General features: G+C 39.2%; 2 long non-coding RNA genes and 1 pseudogene across 2 annotated transcripts; 1 reads left to right on the top strand and 2 right to left on the bottom strand.

Moving 5' to 3' along the window:
• Positions 1–3554: 3554 nt before the first annotated feature.
• LOC138057118 (melanocortin receptor 4-like) lies at positions 3555–4778 on the bottom strand (annotated as a pseudogene).
• An 847-nt stretch (positions 4779–5625) lies between these two features.
• On the bottom strand, positions 5626–7962 carry LOC138057930 (uncharacterized). Its single transcript, XR_011133760.1, has 3 exons — positions 7876–7962; positions 6977–7341; positions 5626–5862 (listed from the first exon to the last, which is right to left on the bottom strand). It is a non-coding gene; the product is annotated as an uncharacterized lncRNA (long non-coding RNA).
• Positions 7963–8847: 885 nt separating this feature from the next.
• On the top strand, positions 8848–11823 carry LOC138057929 (uncharacterized). The gene is made up of 3 exons (XR_011133759.1): positions 8848–9252; positions 10963–11153; positions 11198–11823. It is a non-coding gene; the product is annotated as an uncharacterized lncRNA (long non-coding RNA).
• The last annotated feature ends 4118 nt before the right edge of the window (positions 11824–15941 follow it).

The raw sequence follows: 15941 nt of genomic DNA, 5'->3' as shown, positions 1-15941 counted from the left end.
TTAACCAACACCGAGTAGTCTCAGCAATGATCTTCTTTGTTTCTGATCTTTTCACGGAAATCTGCAAACCTGTTCTTTCACGTTCAAGTTATTTTCAAAAGCTTACGCTTGGTGAAAGAGCTAAGCAGTCTGCAATATGATCCTTTCTATCGAAAGCTGCCTTAACTCCGTGACTGCTTAAGCTACTCATGCAGCCGCTTTCGGGAAGATTGAGAAAGATAAATATTGACACTGCCTGCGAAACACGTCATACACCACGTCATTTTAGTATTATTTTGTTTCGTTGCAAATTGGCCATTTTGGCTTCGCTTTTAAACGTAAAAGTCGAAAGATGTTTAACGTTGAACGAGGGCGAAAGGGTCAATTTGTAATTAAACTAGAGAATTCTGAAATGACGGCCACTTTTAAATAAGATGTATTGTAAGCTTTCACTTTCCGGAATTAGCACATACCATGGTAATGTAATTAAATGTGGCGTGAAATTGTATTTGAAAGAAAAAAAAAACAAACAAAACGAGACAAAACAAAAGATATAACCATCTTTTTACTTCTCTTCAACTTTGTGTTTCGCCTACAAGTTATGGTTTACGGTTTTTGGAATGCAAACAACCAGTTTCAATATTTCTGTGGACTTTTTGAGGGTTTTGGTATCTAAATACACTGTCATTTTCTGCGTGTACAGAAGTGATAGCTGCAATAGGAAGTTTCTCTCAAATATCACAATTGTCAATGTAATGGACGGCTAAATATCTCAAGAACTGGTATATAGCTCATAGGGACTTGTTGCGATTTGTCAGTTGTAATAAGTGGTCTGGCTTCATGCGATGAGAACCACAGTTGTCTTTGCAAATTCGTGGAATAATCTTTAAGCAAATTAAAGTCAATGCCGTAGTTTTCCAGATGCTGTCCTGAAATGAATATTCAAATGTCATGCATTTGTCATTCATTGAGTCGATATATATATATTTTTTTTTAATATGGAACACGTAGAGCGTAATTCAATAGTTTACTGAAACTTTTTTTTGCCTCTTTCGATGGCAGAGCTAAAGAGAGGTCTTAATCTCGACACGTTTGTTGGGCCGACTTCGTCATAAAGAGGCTACTGAGATGCAACTTGTTTTGCCTGGCATACACTTTTCTCCACAGCAGCAGTGAACTTTTAAAGCAAACCATTTTTAAGTTTTATACTTATGGAACTCAATAACTGGGAAATAAAACTCAACAGCTATTACACCTTCGAACATCTGCTTCCCTAATTCTCCGGTTAAACATGAAACGTTAGTGATGTATAGGTGTATTGGTTGTTTAAACACAGGCAAATTATTTCTTAACTTTCAGGCTACCGAGATGCATCTTGTTTTGCCTGGCATACACTTTTCTCAACAGCAACGGTTAATTGGTTATTTTCTGATTTTAAAGCAAACCATTTTTAAGTTTTATACTTATGGAACTCGATAACTGGGAAATAAAACTCAACAGCTATTACACCTTCGAACATCTGCTTCCCTAATTCTCCAGTTAAACAAGAAACGGTAGTGGTGTATTAGTGTTAATTTAAACACGGGCAATTTATTTCCTAACTTCCAGGCTACCGAGATGCAACTCGTTTTGCCTTCATGCACTTCTCTCAACAGCAACGGTGAATTGGCTCTTTTCTGAGATAAACTAAGAATAGAGCCAGGATCCTAGCCAGGATCCGAGCCAGGATCCGAGCCAGGATCCTTCCTTTGTGCGCTCAGACTATTTGTGCCTTTGGTTTTTCCCGCCATTTTGATCACGTGATTTGATTCTTCTTTTTGTCAAGATGGGGGCAAGTAGAGGTGAGCCTCTGCAAATCGCTGTTGTTTAAGTTTGAATGGCCCTTTTGTTTGCTGTCTTGATCTTGGAACTAAAGGAACTCGAAAATGATTAACATGTCTGCCTCGAGGCCAATGTTCTCGATTCGAATTTATTTTCTTCAATCGTTCTGGTTTGAGTAATTTCCTAGTCACCACTTCTCAAGGGGGTATTTACCTAAGGCATCTACCATGGCACTATTATGAATTACCAAACCAAAACAATATCGTGTACTATTAGGGCTACATATTACGCAAATACAACTTGAATCTCTTGGAAGACAAAACGCAGCTCAGTGGACAATGTGGAATAAAGCGCTGTGTTACTGCTTCACCACACGTACGCATTGCGTGTCTATTTTTCATCAATGACACCCAAACATTTGCCCTCTGCATATAAGAACGACTCTTCGCCGGTAACTTTTAAGGCGTGTTCTTTTGGTGCGATTCCGGAAGAGGAATACACGGAATAGACGGTATTCGTGTTCTTTTGGGACCTATTCCGTTTTCGGAATGAACGGAATACTATTCTGCTCCCGATAACACAATGAACGGAATGACCGGAATACGGTTCACTCGGAATAGAGGAGTTTTTTTCCTCTTTTACATAGCCTCATCTAAAGACCCCGGGGAGCTGGGAGAATTCTCGACCACTTCTCGGGTTTACATAACTGTCTCGAATTCTCTCAACTACCCTTCGTGTTTTGATGAGGCTATGCAAACACGCAAAAAAGTCCTCTATTTCTAAAATCTAGATGTTTCAGTCCGAGTAAAAAATATATCTACAAGAATAAGTAAAGACTTACTAAACCACCAATAAAATGATTAATCATGGCGTGTCTACTCTCTGAGGGATGGAATAATATCGTTTCCTGCGTTTCCAAAACAACAAAATAGTGTGGGTGACGAGTGATTGAATATGATTATTTCAACCTATTTGTTAAAGAAATTGCATGATCGAAAAACAAGACGATGAGCCTTGTACGTTTGAACATGCGTAAGGATAGTTAAACGCTCCAAACAGAAACGAAAGGAAAGACATTCGGTTTCATTGCGAATGAAATTGGTTAATGTCTTTGGACGTCCTCCTGCGTGTCTTTTGTATCCCTGTATGGTCCTGACAGGGACAACCTTGGTTCCCCTTCGATCGGGGGAAGGATATTGTCCCGCTTTAGTCATCAACTGGAGTTGTCTTCCGTAGTCTACAACAAAATTCCACGTGGCTTTGCAGTAGCTAGTTTAAGTAGAGCTATGATCCTCGCAGTTATAAACGCAATTTTGGCAATTGCGTAAAAAAGCCTGAAAAATTCAGGATTTTCACAGGGTTTGAACCCGTGACCTCGCGATACCGGTGACACGCTCCAACCAACTGAGCTATGAAGCCACTGACATTGGAAGCTGGTCAATTGTGAGTTCTTTACGCAATTGCAAAAATTGCGTTCATAACTGCAAGGATCTTAGCTTTACTTGATTTCGTATGCGCAGTTCATATATGATCCATTTCCTATACCATTTCATCGTTGATCATTCCTCACGGGAACATTGGAACTCACAAATGACCAGCTCCCAACGTCAGTGGCTTGATAGCTCAGTTGGTTAGAGAGTCGCACCAGTATCGCGAGGTCACGGGTTCAAACCCCGATGAAGTCCTGAATTTTTCAGGCTTCTTTGCATAATTGCAAAAACTGCGTTCATAACTGCGAGGATCATTGCTTCACTTGATTTCATATCCGCAGTTCATATATGATCCATTTCATAATAGCTATTTTGTTGCCTCCATTTAATTAAGCTGCTTTTAACGCTGTTGAGTTAATTTGAATGTTTGTATTTTACAGACTCCCTGCATGACAAGCTCCAGTCCTAAAAACCGCTATGTGTTTGTTCTAGAGTGTTTTATCTCGTACTAGTTTCTATTTACGAGTTAGTTTGACTTGGTCAAACGACAGAATTCGTCTTTCTTCCTTCCTTCGCACGAAACACTTGTAGCATTGCATTTCTTAGCTCAGGTACTCTCCAACCATATAAAAATGGATTTAAAGCCGAATTCATGAAGACAACTGTGATGGCAAGAGACCTGCCAAGAAGACCCTCTCTTCTTTCACGGACTAAATTAATTATGTAAACAAGAAGATAAGGAAAGTAACAAATCGCGAGCACAATGAAGAATATAAATGCACTGAAGGCAGATTTTTGAAGGCTGGCCATACGTGCGGCCGCATTTGCTCCCTCAAACGCTCGAGCCTGAATTTGAATTTCTGTTCGGTGACGCCGAACAATTTTGAAAATGGTCGCGTGACATGCAATGGTAACACAAAACCCGATGAATATCCAAGAGGCAATTAAAGGTAGTATAATTCTTTCCTCCCAAATCTGGGTTGCTCCTGCTACTACAGAAACTGTCCAAATCGCTAGAAGAATACAAGTAACTCTCCGAATAGTAACAATGCTGGGATACTGCAGCGGCTTCAGAATTGCAATGAGTCTGTCAAGACTGGTTCCTGCAATTATGCCTAGGGACACTCCGCAGAGAGAAAAAGCAATGGTCTTAGATCCTCCTTCAATCGTTACTTTGTCTCTCTGATCGAGTGTACGAGTTCAGTAAGCTACCTACTATAATAAGAGGTTGTGCGATCAAACCAACAGCTAAATCAGTTGACGCCAGACCACATAGTAAAAGGATAGAGGGCGAACGAAGCGTCGGCTTGCTCCACACTGCGTACAGCACAAGCACATTTCCAATGGTCGCTGTGAAAGCAAGTACAATGTTTACAACACAGTTTACTAACATGATTGCATTTTCTTCTTTTTCCATCTTTTCTTCAAGTCTGAATTTAACCAACACCGAGTAGTCTCAGCAATGATCTTCTTTGTTTCTGATCTTTTCACGGAAATCTGCAAATCTTTCCTTCCAGGTCCAAGTTATTTTCAAAAGCTTGTGCTTGGTGTAAGACCTAGGCAGTCTGCAATATGATCCTTTCGATCGAAAGCCTTCTTAACTCCGTGACAGCTAAAGCTACTCAGCGGCTGTCGGAAAAAACTCAAAACGATAAATATTGAACACGTTCCAAAACCTTGGGGGATATTCTAAAGTTAACAAAAATCGGTTGTCGGTGTTGAATCCTTGACGGAATTTTAATTTTCGGCTGATATTTCGAGGAAAGTGAATTATCTGGCCGCCAAAAATGTCCTTTCGGCTGGGAAAATCCCTCTCGTCCACTTTTTGTCCAAGTATTTACCGTTCACTTTCATTTGAACGATAGCGTTCAGTCGTACACCATTTGTGGGTGGCTCGAAAAAATAACTTTGGAAGACATTGTGAAGGCTGGCCTCAGAAATTTCCGAAACCACTGTCTTCACCATAACTTTAACAGGAGCGGCAATTACCCGTTACTGGTTTCAGAAATTTCCGAAACAGTTTGTCGCGGCCATTGCTAAAAACGAGGGCACTTAACCACTGCCGGTTTCAGAAATTTTTGAAACCCCTGCAGCTGACCACACGTGAAGGTGAGGGAAATTAGCGATTATTGGTTTCGAAATTTTTTGAAACCAGCTTCAATGATGGATGGTTTCAGAAATTTCCGATACCACTTCCGAAACGAGTTAATTGTCCTAACAATGTCCAAAGACACTGGAGCCACTAACCTTTGCACTAAGATTAATGTCACGGTAATTTTGCTACTGGTTTGAAAAATTTCCGGAACCATTAATCGCGACACAACTTGTTTTAGAAATTTGCGGAATCCCTCTTATTCTCTATGGTATAGGATTAAGACAACGGCATAACTTCTCCAGTATCACAAATAATTTATTTACAACGTTGCATTGAATTTATATCCGTTCAAAGAAGAAAACACTTAAATCATGAATTTCGAAATTTAATATTCGTTAACGGTGTTCGCCTATTCACTGTTATCTTCCTCAAGCACATCCTGCTCCAAGCTTTGCCTTATACTCATTAAACTTTCCTCGTCTGAATCCACGACAACACATTTCTTCCGGCGTTTGAGACTTGCCTTGGCTGCTGATGCTAAAAATGATAAAACCAAGAAACATCTTAGGAAAAAGCTATGTTAATTGAAATTTGTAACATCATATTTGACACGTATTCGTTGCCTGTCATCAGCACATATTCTTGCCCATAAAACTAGATAAACTGACAAAGAAATATCTTATTGCACAGTAACTACCTCAGAACGTGGACGATCTTCGCAACAAACATAAGTGTCACGTTCGAAACGCGTGTGATTTAATTTATTTACTTAGAGAGAGTTAGAGGACTGATATATTTATATCGGTGAGTTCGATAACTCTTTAAGATTAATTGTTTTTGATTCCTGATTTATATCCTACTTTACTAGTTCAGTGATGGCCGTTAAATGACTATTTTTCCTGAGGCTGAGAGACCATTCTTGGCCTATTTTTGTTTAGTGAATACATCTTAGAAGATTAGAATGATAACCCTGGCTAGTCTAACATACATAAATCCAGTAAAAAGCAATTGCAGCTCTGAGCTGTTGCAATAAACGTAGTAAATGAAAATATTGAATTCCTTTCGGCAACTCCGCATTAAGTTCCTCACACATGCATGTGTGTTTTGCACGGGGTGTTTTCTCTTTTTACACTATAACTAGAATTTACTCCGATACATCTAGAATTTACTTTGCAATGAAAACAATTTCTTTTCTCTCGTGAGCTGGTATACACACTTATAGGCACAATCTCCTAATACTTCAAATATGTCGACAATTGAAAATTGAACCAGACAGTCACTATCTTACTGTGTCACGCAAGGTGAAAACTCGGAAATTTAAAATGCTCTAAAACGAAAGACGCTACGGCACTGGAAACTTGTAAAAAGGCTTAATTCTAGATTTATATTGTCAAAGTAGTGCAAATAGAAAATTATAAAACCTCGATTTTGTCAAGGTGAAAACCACTACATTGTTACTTAGAGTATTAAAAGGTTTTCATTTGTTTAAAACGGCTTACTGTAATTTGCAAAACGAGAGGAAACGAAACGAAATTTAGACCTATATTTCACAAAATGAATATTTGAGCATTTCGATAGCAGTAATTCGCAAAATAGATGATAAGTGAGCTGGTTTCTTCTTACGCTACGACGATAATCACGTTCAACATACCTGGGATAGAAAACATTCTTTCCACTTTTTGATGAAACACGCCCCATCTGTTTCATCTCTTTTCGAATTTCTGGGCTCTTCATTGACCTCCAAGCTAGGTTTCCGTTTGCCGGCGTGAGAACGTGGCTCGTTAGTACGATCTTGCGATCCCCCTTGAGAAACCAACGTCTGAAACCACTGGAGAAAGCGAAAGTGATGGCCTTTCATCCACTGTTTGGTTGCTTTCTTGAATCCGTTTAAATCTGTCAGCAAACTGACGACTGGAAACAGTGTAATCCATTAAATTGTTTCGAGAAATCGTTTGCAAGGTTGTCGAATTTGCCTAAATCTAGCCTTACACCGGCAGATAGGTTGGAGAACATGACCTGTAGAATGAAAAGACCTGAATAAGCCAATGATGTCACTTCTCTTTTCGTTCTTTGTACAGTATTCAGAAAACTAAGTAAGCAATGTACCTTAATAGAAGAGGTATCCAAACTTTCAGCAACAGCGATAACATTTGCCATCTCCTCAGTTGCCGCCAGTTAATGTCCCTTTCCGTTTTTGTATAAATATCGTTAAGTCTAAACCACCATTTTCCTGTCTCGGGTCTGTCGCTCTTACCATTTTTGCCTTTGCTAGCTCATAATTTCGCTCGTTGCAAAAAATATCTTAACTACAATTTGGAAAAAAAACAAGATCCTTGATTAACACCTCGGCTAAGAACAGTCTATAACGATACGCGAATGACACCCCAATTTATATTGCTCCTGTTGATAATCTGTGGTTTTGTAAAAACACGCAAGAACCAAGATAGCGTGCGGAAAACAGTGTCGTTTCATTTACGCAGGAAACATCTAGGAATCACATTCCTTGCTCCAAGAAGGAAAAATATAATGCAACTGATTCCTATGTCTTACCTCTGGACATTAAGCGTTTGTCATACTTTTGAAAACCAAACATGAATCGCCGAACTACGAAAAACCTTCAACAAAGTTTAGTATTTCCCACTTCTCAAGTTTTTCTTTTTCGTGCCAGAAGGACAGAAGAAATTCCCACCCATGATTATCAACGTCATGACCGATGGATGTCACCAGTGTCACGTGTGAGATTGAATGGGTCATTCACCTTGGGGTGGAGGGCTTTGCGAATCAAAGATCTAACTTCTTTTTCGGCTTATCAAATTTTGTTTCATACTTCATTTGTTAGTTTTTTTTTTTGTGCTTAAAACTCGTGCATTGCATCATCGTATGTTGCATGTTCATCTCCACAAGGGTACCGTTTGGTGTCAGGATAAATTATAAATTCAGCTATCGGTAAATTATCGACAATGCAATATTTCCGGTTGTCACTCGCATTAGCGACATGGATGCAACGATGGAAATACGAACATACGATTTAGACTCGTTAACACACCTCACCCTCTCCAGTGAATCTTGCGAGTAGCGATTTCCTAACCTCTTACAGACGAAGATTTCTCACTTTTTATTCGCACAAAAGAAAAATTGAGGTCATTGCATGTTGATCGTAAGGTAACATTTGGTGTCACGATAAACTCAACCACATATTCTCAGGATATTTTCGGTTGTCACCCTCTTTGGCGCCATATAACGATGAAAGTACGCACTGTTAGTTAGAGTCCAGCCGTACGGTAATTTTCTGAGAGCGTTAACGCACTACATCGCCTCCAGTGAATCTCGCAAGCAGCGATTTCCTAACCTCTTACAGACCAAGATTCCTTACATTTTATTCGCACAAAAAAATTGAGGTCGTTGCATGTTCATTCCCGTAAAGTATCATTCGGTGTCACCATAAACTGAACCGCATATTCTCACGATATTTCCGGTTGTCACTCTATTTGGCGACATGCATGCAACGGTGAAGTACGCACAGAGGCCAGCCGCACGGTTCTTATCTTAGAGCGTTAACGCACCACACTGTCTCAAATGAATTTTGCAAGTGGCGAACTTGAAAATCCAGGTCCTTCTTCTCCTTTCTCGTCATCCTGCGATTGCCTGGAACCGGACTCGGAAAGTGACTTTTCGTCTCCATTAAATGGCAATTAAACATCACAGCTTTCTGCTAAATTAATCAGCCCAGCATCCAGCTCACTGTTCCTTCCTGACTCTGATCAAAGTGATCCAGAAGAATATGGTAAAAAGGGTGGCTTGAAAGAAAGTGAAGAGGATGAGGATGATATGATATGGGTTGCAGGCCATTAGAAGAACTTGATGAAGATTCCCATGAATCAATGATGCAAGGAGGAGGAAGTGGAGAAAGTGCCATCGAAACTCAAGGTAAAATGATACGTACTGCAATTGCATGGTTTCATAATAGTAAAATCCTGCCGCGTAGTTTTTTGCTCTCTACGCTCCAAATCGAATAGACGTTAATTGCAAAGCCCGAGGCTGCCTTGAATAACAATCACTAAAGTGGGCACTCTGTTGTTGTTTGCAAACACTATACCTGCTTGCAAGACAGCCACCGTAAAGATAAATGTCAATTTCTTTGTTGGGGCTACAGTATTTCTCTATTACGATTCTAATATATCAGAATTACAGCAAAGTTCTGTTCGAGAACATCTACCTTTTCAAGGAGCCACAATAAGTGAATTTTATCCCAAGAAAGTCAACATTGTGTTGTTAAACAGAAGTGCCACGAAAAAGCAGAAAAAGGGTTTAATATCAAAAACATCCTCATCACGAGGTGCATTAATGCTGTGAAAATCTCAAGATAAAAATAAGAACATAGGAGATTGTAAGAACGTTTTCCAAAGAGCAAAGTTGAAAGGGATAAAAGTTATGTATTGAAGATGTCACATTAGGGGTGCGACCACTTATAATGGCCGGATTTGGAAAAGATGTTCTGCCATGAAAAGGGCGTTAAGCCAGGGTTGATTGACAAAAGAGGTCAAAAGAAGGGTAGTCAAATACTGTGGATTACAAAAACATTTATAAGTATTCATGTTGCAAGTGCCAGCCACATACAAAATGCAAAGGACGATACTAATTGCAGAGAAGTGGACAAATTAATAAAAAGGTAACAGACGCCCGAAGAATTTGTAGAGTCAATGATAAGAAAGAATGAAAATAACATGGAAGGAAAAACTCAAAGCCTGTCGAAATTTTCAAAGCTAAAAAAAGTAGGGAAATATTATGCGTAATGCTTTTTGTCGAGGTTCTTGGTCTATTTAATGCCATTAAAGAAGACAAAATCGCTTGTCTGAGATACCATTTACTTTTACAAAAGACTGATGATAAAAATTACGGCTACGTCAAACCTGGTCGATTTGTGTAGTGTCTATCTGACGGATTTGTTCAACCGAGGTTAAGTACATGTATGTTAACGTGCATGATATTACGAAGCTCAAAGTGAAATCATGATTAATTAAACAGTTGTGTGATTTATCGTTCTTCTGAAAATAAACATTTTTACAAGTCGTGCAATCCACTCATTTCTCCGCCTTTTAAACAGACGTTAGGAAAATAATTTGTCAAGACGACACATGAAAGATTTAAGCAAACATTTGTGCCTAAGTGTTCACAAATTGGATAAACAAATGCCACAAGAAAAAAAAAATTCTATCTGACAAACAACAACATAGGTCATACCTATGGGGTTAAGGTGCTACATATAAATTATAACTGGCAGAATGAGTTCCGTGACCTTGGTCCCTGTCCAAGATGAACTGAGGACGCTTTAACGAAACCATACCAGACCCGCTCAGTAAGTTCCACAAAGTTTGGTTATCCTCAAAACTCAGTTTATTGTTTTCTAGAAATACTTTACTGTCGATTACTGCATGTCACCTAGCTATCAACTCAGGCACTGCATGGTAATCTCCCTTTAACTACAAAAAACCAGTACTGGCAGATAGCTATTAGCCTGAGCAGCAAAATGTCTTCAGTTAAAGAGTTTCCAGATGTGCTCATCAGTATAACCTGCTATCATTTTTGGACACAACACGAAGATATATCGTTGGTAAACTCCTTGCTTTGCTGTTTCAGGTTTACACAGGAAGGTATGTACCTCCAGCACAAAGAGCAAATCCTGTCCTGACTGTAGAAAACTGTTTGTCCGAAATTACATTGGGGACATTTGTCACAGTTCACCTAGATGACTGCGATAATTAAAGTGTCAGTAATTGGAGAAGTGTTGGAAGTTAAAGAACAAAGCATCAAGATTCATTACTGGCAAGGTTGGAAGTTAAAGAACAAAGCATCAAGATTCATTACTGGCAAGGCTCTTTCAAAGGAAAGTGGAGGCCTCAAAATGCTCCAAGAACCTGGAGTCCTTGGATAGACGAGCTTCCTAAAACGTGTATCATCCTTTGTTCATTTTCTCTGTCAGATGACAATAAACTCTTGCCGTCTACTAGAAAATATCTACAGCAGGAGTATTCGAGATTGAAAAATCTGAATTGACTTTAATTTATCTAACGACAGCTAGTGAGGGCTCAATTTGTGGGAAACTTATCGTGAATAATATCCTTTTAGACAAAGGGACTTTTCGCCTCTATTTAGCCACAGCGCCAGACAAAACACAATAACCTAATTTAATTTTTGGGAATATTTTCATCGAGGGGCTGACTTACTGTTGGAAAATTGCATCGCAGTTCAGGGGAACGGCTTGCTTGGCCTGGTATTAATTTGGTGCGTTAGCTTATTAAATTTTGTCCTCACCGCTCCATTATAATTCATTTATCACTATCAATGTAATTGACTTGGCAAGATTGAAGTGCCTTGGTTTTCTATTTAGGTGCTGATGTGTGAATGAAAGTCTCTTGTGGTGACTGCAAAAAATGTCCCACTAAAGACGTCTCCGCTACCATTGTCGATTTTTGTCAGTATACATTAAAATAGCCTAGGTTTTTTAAAATTATTATTTGAGGGTAATTTTTTTTTTCGCAAAGTAAACCACCCTCGAACACAAGGGTGATTCGAAATTTTCGAAACCACCTTTGAACAGGGTTCAACAAGAATTGCCATTGGTTTCGAAAATTTCCGAAACCAATGACAGTTGCACGTTGTTGGAATATGGCTCTAAAGTGATCAAAAGAAAACATATACATGGCCATTCAATTTCCGGCCAGATGGTTTCAGAAAATTCTGAACCCATCATCGCCCACTCAGATCAGCTTGTAAGTTGGAAATGCTTTACCACTCGTAAAATATGAGATTGGTGGATACTGGTTTCAGAAATTTCCGAATCCAGGCAAAAAATTCCTCGGACAACTTTCCAAAATCATTACTAAGTAATCTTGGTTTCAATATTCCCTTAATAAAATGATGTTAATGCTTGGCTTCAGAAATTTCCGAAACCACTAGGCTGTATTCAGGGAAGTTTTCTTTATTTAAGAGGGAAAATCTTCCCTCTGTCAGAAAAAAATCACTGGCAGCCTAATTTTAGCCGGAAAATGTGGTCGAAAATTACCCCTAAATTACAATTTAAGCTTTCTCGGCTAAGATTGCTTTACTGCTTACAAAATCAGCCGCTCTTATAGCACTTAAAAAGCATATGATTTCAGTCTTTTAAGACTCCTTTGAGGGGGAAAGATCAATTTTGGGAAGAAACAACTACATTGATCAGACTTCTTTGCCGAATTTTCACTAAAAGTCGGTTAAAAAAGGTACTATTTCAGCCGAAAATTAAACTTTGGAATATCCCCCAACGTGTTATTGACTCTCCCTGCGAAACACGTCGTACACTTTGATCCAAAATAGCGGCTATTTTAGTATTACTTTGTTTCGTTGCAAGTTGGCCATTTAGGACTCGCTTCGAAAGAACTTTTAACGTTGAAAGAGATCGAGAGTTTCAATTTTAAATTAAACTAGAGAATACTGAAAAGACGGCCGCTTTTGAAAAAGCTTGCAATTTCCGCAATTAGCACATACCAGGATAATGCAATTAAATGTGGCACAATATTGTATTTGAAAGAAAAATGAATAACAAACAAACAAAAAAAATAAAACAAAACAGAACAAAAGAAAACAAAACTAAATCGCTTGCCACACGTGCAGCATGATTACTTTTCCTCTTTTAACCATTAAAAAATTAAAGTGCCCCTGTGATATAAAATATCACTTTCTTCAGAATTTGAAATTGTGTTTGCTTAACACCTGACTGGCAAAATTTTGAGCTTTGATTTTTATTCAAATTGATTTGCTTTCATTTCAGTTTACAGTGTCCCCAATTAGTGCTCCAGCGCCATAACGACTAGCCACTGAAATAAAGTTCCATTCCTTTCCTTTCCTTTCCTTTTTCCGTTGGTTCCAGGGAAAAGTGACGTAAGAGGCTCACTGGCTTAAAATTATGGCGTAAGAATGCAGAGTATAAAATATGCAAAACGCGAGTTAAAAGATCTGAAAGCCCAAACTCCCGTGCTGCATAAAAATTATGCGACATATAAATTATTTCATTCTTAAACTAGTTAGCCTTTGGTAGCTTCTGGTCGTTGCTGTGTGGTTAATTGCGTTGGATGGAGTAGAACAAAATTGTTGGGTGTTTTGTGACTCGAGTGTCTGTATACGCAAGGCATCCGAACACGAGCGTGTTCAGTTTGGTCGCCGTGTTAAATGAGCCCTATTGTATTTGTATCGTCATGGATTTTACGTCCAAGCAATAACTTCATGCGCTTTCTCTGATCTTCTTTCCTCTCGTAATCGAGTGTGTAGCATCGTTTAGAAGAAAAAAAAAATTCCCGAAAAATACAACGATTCCGTAACGTCTTCTTACTAAAGAAGCTGTTACCGATAACTCGGAAATGCTGTTATTTTTGTTGCAGTTCTTTATTGTGGGGCAAGTTCATCGATGTATGTTACTCCGGGCAAAGTTAGGCGCGGTACGTACGATTGGTGCAATTTTGCTTCAGAAATCAAGCTTTATAACAAAATAATACTGCAAGGCTGGTTGTACGGCTGTGAGGATATACATATGTTATTCACCGGCTGGGAGGTCCGTATAGGGAAAAAATGTGCCCGAGGTCTTGAGTACGGCCCGAGGCCGCAAATATCTATACGGACTGATCTAAGCTGGTGAATAACGTATTTATTTTTTTCTGAAAATAAACCCAGGCAAACTGGTTTGCAAAAAGTCTTTCCATGCGCTCTACGTCGTACTGTTGCAGTTAAAATTAACTTATAACTGAGAAAAGTGCTCCGTTCGCAAAGATGAGAGAAAAATGATAGATAACGATAAAACAGAACTTCAAATATCTCTTGGTGCAAAAAATATATTTAAAAAAAAACCAAACTGTCACATTCCATAGCAAGCACAGAGAAACGAGCTAAACAAACTAAACAATGATGTTTGAAAAATTCGTACGAACAGGAGAATAATGCTCTACGTATTAAAATTCTTTGTCTTGTTGAAAATGAAACGAAAGTTCTTAAAACAGGAGGGACAATTTTAGTGGAAAATGCTCAAACATCTGTTTCTGCCCTCATATCTCATTATTTGAGCTCTCTGCTGGCAGTTAGTCGTTTTAGTTCAACGGCATGTCAAGAAAACCAGCAACTTGAAAACAGCAAACCAGCAAAGTGTTGTTAACAAAATCATGTGAATACTCGTCTTTTTGAAGAATAACCAGACTTATTATTCCACTGCTGATGTTTTTCCTTCTCTTTGAAACGGTTAGTAAGCGAAAATTTGCATTTTAAGAGGTGTCGCCCCGTAGTGAAAACGTTTTCAATTAGCTGCGACAGTTTCAGTACGGAACAGATTTCGCACCGTGGTCCGTATCGTAAAAAGCTGGACCGGCTACGAGCGCGCGATTAGCCAATCAGATTCAGGGATTTTGGATTTCCGAGGAAAGGAAAGGAACTTTATTTAAGTGTCTAGTCGTTCTAGCGCTCAAGCGCTAATGGGGGACACTGCAAATTGAAAGTAACAATTAACACAAATCAAGTCAAATGTTGGTTTTTGAGGAGAGGGGAAATCGGAGTACCCGGAGAAAACCTCTCGGTGCAGAGTAGAGAACCAACAAACTCAACCCACATATGACGCCGAGCCTGCCGAGCCGAGCCTTCCCGGGGAATCGAACCCGGGCCACATTGGTGGGCGGCGAGTGCTCTCACCACTGGGCCATCCCTACACCCCAGGGAGGCTTGGGAAGAGGAGAGAAAGAACGGACTACACCCGTTGCTGTCACAGGTGCATTGAGAATCAACAAATTTGTTAATCTAATTAGTGAAAGTGATATGACAGATGGTTCCGCCTTTCTTATTGCTAGTGTTAATAAACACACAAATCACTACAGTAACGGCGTGGGAATATTTATGTGCATGTCAAGTTCAATCATTTTTTCGGAAAGGAAACCGCAGAAAAACTACTGTATTTACTTTTAAGTTAATGAGCGAAAATCTAAAGAGGTAAAAAGAGCGGCAGAAAAGCTAAGCAGAGAGAGAGGCCTCAAATGTTTGTCGGTTTTGCAGAATAAATATTAAATTGAATGTTGGAGTGTTTTGACGTTCGTCCACAACTATTAGGAACAAATTGTTGTTTAGAACGGATGACTCGTCAATCATAAAATCTGAAGTCAGAAGACAGAGCTTGTTCTTCAGAAATAATGACTCAATACTTGTTTGAAGTTATTTCCTTTAACAAATTCCCTTTCTTCTCGAAGGCAACTACTCATAGATAATCGTTCGGCCGAATCAGGTCTTCGGTGAGGCTGCAAGGAGGAACGATTACCACGATCCGATGGCGTTTAACGCAGATAGCTTCAAACGCTCGTCCTTTTTTTCTTTCAATGTGATGTTGCTTAACAACCTCGTTCCCAGGCTCTGGGAGGAGAACAGAGAGAGAGAGCCTGGGAACAAGGTTGGTCGCTTAAATCTACAATTTCCATTCTATGATTTAACGCGTCGTGCAAAAGATCGATTTGGCTTGGTCCGCCATTTTAAAAAAAAGTCAAGACTAAGTAGAACAACTAGAAATCCGTGAATCGCGGATTGTTGATGGAACCAGCCAGAGCTCTCGATCTGCG

The sequence above is a fragment of the Montipora capricornis genome, chromosome 7 (assembly GCF_036669925.1).
Source record: "Montipora capricornis isolate CH-2021 chromosome 7, ASM3666992v2, whole genome shotgun sequence".
NCBI lineage: Eukaryota > Metazoa > Cnidaria > Anthozoa > Scleractinia > Acroporidae > Montipora > Montipora capricornis.
This window is presented reverse-complemented; position numbering and strand designations above follow the sequence as displayed.